This window comes from Oncorhynchus tshawytscha, unplaced genomic scaffold (assembly GCF_018296145.1).
Source record: "Oncorhynchus tshawytscha isolate Ot180627B unplaced genomic scaffold, Otsh_v2.0 Un_contig_2591_pilon_pilon, whole genome shotgun sequence".
Taxonomy (NCBI): Eukaryota; Metazoa; Chordata; class Actinopteri; order Salmoniformes; family Salmonidae; genus Oncorhynchus; species Oncorhynchus tshawytscha.
The window spans coordinates 372,579-376,406 of record NW_024609749.1 but is presented as its reverse complement, the minus strand read 5'-3'; the positions used below and the strand labels follow the sequence as shown (position 1 = coordinate 376,406).

Sequence of the window (3,828 nt, the reverse complement as noted above, 5' to 3'; positions counted from 1 at the left end):
TGCATTTCCATGAGATTTATTTAAGAATGTGGAAACTTTGTTGTAAAAATATTTAACATGTTGGCTCCAATACATATCAATTGATGCTCCAAATACATATGCTACATATTGAAAATAAAAGGTGGATGCTCCAAATACATATGCTACATATTGATGCTCCAAATACATATTGATGCTCCAAATACATATGCTACATATTGATGCTCCAAATACATATGCTACATATTGATGCTCCAAATACATATTGATGCTCCAAATACATATGCAATATATGCTCCAAATACATATTGATGCTAAATACATATTGATGTGAAGAAAGATTCTTCTCTATTCAACCAATGATACAATGGGGAACATTTGATCCAGCTCCTATAGAGAGAATTTCTGAGAACTATTGACTCAGAGACAGAGAGAGAAAATCAAGAAATATTTGAATAGGAGTTCTGAGAGAGGTCTTGTTTTGTTTCCTGGTATTGCTGAGATCTGAATAGGCCTATCTGATCCCGTCTGACATTTAGTTCTGAGTAGAAGGTTGTCTTGTCTCATGATCCTGAGTGGTGAATGCCGACTCCAACATCCGTGATGCCCTTTGACCTGGGTCGTGTTCATTAGGGTGCCTGTTCTCAAATTTTGTGTAACCCAAATGAAAACAAGTATTTCTTATTGGATAAGTACCTCTCCCTTTCATTTAGTTTTAGACTTTTTTTCTTCTGTTTTGTGCTTATTAAACACAACGCTGATTCCTGAGCAGTCACATCCATGGTGAGCATATGACCCATTGTCTGATTACTCACCTTAGAAACTGATCCAGTTCAGTTCCTATGGCGCAAGAGAGGGAGATGATTGGTCCCCCAGGGGTTCTACTGGGTCCCACGGAGCCAATCAGAGATCAAAGAGAACAATTCCTTCCTTCATTCTTGCTGACATCATCATTATCCTGAAGGTTCTCTCTCTGTAGTGGGTGTGAGAGTCCCAAAAGATGAACTTCTGAGATTGAGGCAGAGAGTTTAACATAGGATATTGACATCTGATATTGAGATCGGGGCTGTTGACATCATACCTTTAGTTAAAGGTGTTTCAATGATGCTTCACTCATCTGTGGGGAGAAAAGAGAAAATGACTAGACGTTGACGCACACACACACACACACACACACACACACACAGCTTCATTAAGGCTGTAAGCCCTAGCCTCCTTGAGGTGCTCATCACTTCTGTCAGTCCCTGGGGAGAGTGGCATTACCAATTACCTGCCACAGGATCCCAGTCTCTCATTATAACACCCAACGGGACGCACAAACATGACCAAACAAATGTGTACTCTCACGCACGCACACACATACACAATTCAGTCCCAATCAAAATCCTATTTTCCCTAACCCCTAAACCTGACCCGTTTTCTTACCCAAAAACCTAACCTTAAACCTAACTCTAGCTCCTAACCCATAACATAATTCTAACCCTAACACTAATTCTAACCTTAACCCTAAACTCCCTAGAAATAGCATTTGACCTTGTGGGGACTAACAAAATGTCCCCAGTTGGTTTGATTTTGGTTTGTTTACTATTCTTGTGGGGACTTCACTCCCACACCACCAGATCACTAACACACCACCAGGTCACTCTGGCACCACCAGATCACTCCCGCACCACCAGATCACTCCCGCACCACCAGGTCACTCCCGCACCACCAGGTCACTAACACACCATCAGGTCACTCTGGCACCACCAGATCACTCCCGCACCACCAGATCACTAACGCACCCCCAGATCACTAACACACCACCAGGTCACTAACACACCACCAGGTCACTCTGGCACCACCAGATCACTCCCGCACCACCAGGTCACTAACACACCACCAGGTCACTCTGGCACCACCAGATCACTCCCGCACCACCAGGTCACTAACGCACCCCCAGATCACTAACGCACCCCCAGATCACTAACACACCACCAGGTCACTCTGGCACCACCAGATCACTCCCGCACCACCAGATCACTAACACCCACCAGATCACTCTGGCACCACCAGATCACTAACGCACCACCAGATCACTAACGCACCACCAGATCACTCCCGCACCACCAGATCACTCCCGCACCACCAGATCACTCCCGCACCACCAGATCACTCCCGCACCACCAGATCACTAACACACCACCAGATCACTAACACACCACCAGATCACTCTGGCACCACCTGATCACTAACACACCACCAGATCACTCCCGCCCCACCAGATCACTAACACACAACTAGATCACTAACGCACCACCAGATCCCTAACACACCACCAGATCACTCTGGCACCACCAGATCCCTAACACACCACCAGATCACTAACACACCACCAGATCACTCTGGAACCACCAGATCCCTAACACACCACCAGATCACTAACACACAACCAGATCACTCCCGCACCACCAGATCAGTTCCACAGCACCATATCCACATCCCTCTCTCTCAGAATGATCCTCCTCAGTCAGAAGAATTTTAACCAGACCTCTCTCATGCTTCCTCCTGACCTCTAAGGCCTGACAGGAAATTGAGAGTCTTTGTGTCTTTAACGGAGGCTGAGAAACACATTGAGATGTGGACATCCTCTCAAACTCAAACCCAGCACATCTTGTGTAAGAACAATACTCAGCCTATCTCTGTATGACTGTTACCTTGGTGTGTTCCCATCTGGATAGGAGGCATAATGCTCAGGTCTGCTGGTAGTCCCACATACACACCTCCATAGTTCCTGAGAGAAGAGGACACACACACACACACAGTGAGAAAGACATAGATAGATAGACATAGACAGGTCTTGATCACAGTGACCTTCAAGCAAACAAAGTCACACACACACACACACACACACACACACACACACACACGTTACTCACATCCTTTTTTCTTCTTCTTGTGCAGACTCCTCTGTGCTGTAAATGACAGCATCAGTCAGTAATAGTCAGTAACAATTCAGTCAGTCAGTAATAACTCAGTCAGTAATAGTCAGTAACAATTCAGTCAGTTAGTAATAACTCAGTCAGTAATAACTCAGTCAGTAATAACTCAGTCAGTAATACTTCAGTCAGTCAGTAATAACTCAGTCAGTAATACTTCAGTCAGTCAGTAATAACTCAGTCAGTAATACTTCAGTCAGTCAGTAATAACTCAGTCAGTAATACTTCAGTCAGTCAGTAATAACTCAGTCAGTAATAACTCAGTCAGTAATAACTCAGTCAGTAATAACTCAGTCAGTAATAACTCAGTCAGTAATAACTCAGTCAGTAATACTTCAGTCAGTAATAACTCAGTCAGTAATAACTCAGTCAGTAATACTTCAGTCAGTCATAAGTCAGCCAGTCAGTAATAAGTCAGCCAGTCAGTAATAAGTCAGCCAGTCAGTAATAAGTCAGCCAGTCAGTAATAAGTCAGCCAGTCAGTAATAAGTCAGCCAGTCAGTAATAAGTCAGCCAGTCAGTAATAAGTCAGCCAGTCAGTAATAACTCAGCCAGTCAGTAATAAGTCAGTCAGTCAGTAATAAGTCAGCCAGTCAGTAATAAGTCAGCCAGTCAGTCATAAGTCAGCCAGTCAGTAATAAGTCAGCCAGTCAGTAATAAGTCAGCCAGTCAGTCATAAGTCAGCCAGTCAGTAATAAGTCAGCCAGTCAGTAATAAGTCAGCCAGTCAGTAATAAGTCAGCCAGTCAGTAATAAGTCAGCCAGTCAGTAATAAGTCAGCCAGTCAGTAATAAGTCAGCCAGTCAGTAATAAGTCAGCCAGTCAGTAATAAGTCAGCCAGTCAGTAATAAGTCAGCCAGTCAGTAATAAGT

General features: G+C 44.0%; 1 long non-coding RNA gene across 1 annotated transcript; it reads right to left on the bottom strand.

Annotated features, from left to right (window-relative positions):
• Positions 1–813: 813 nt before the first annotated feature.
• Positions 814–3,023, bottom strand: LOC121845716. The gene is made up of 3 exons (XR_006082744.1): positions 2,898–3,023; positions 2,676–2,752; positions 814–1,096 (listed from the first exon to the last, which is right to left on the bottom strand). It is a non-coding gene; the product is annotated as an uncharacterized LOC121845716 (long non-coding RNA).
• Between the last annotated feature and the right edge of the window lie 805 nt (positions 3,024–3,828).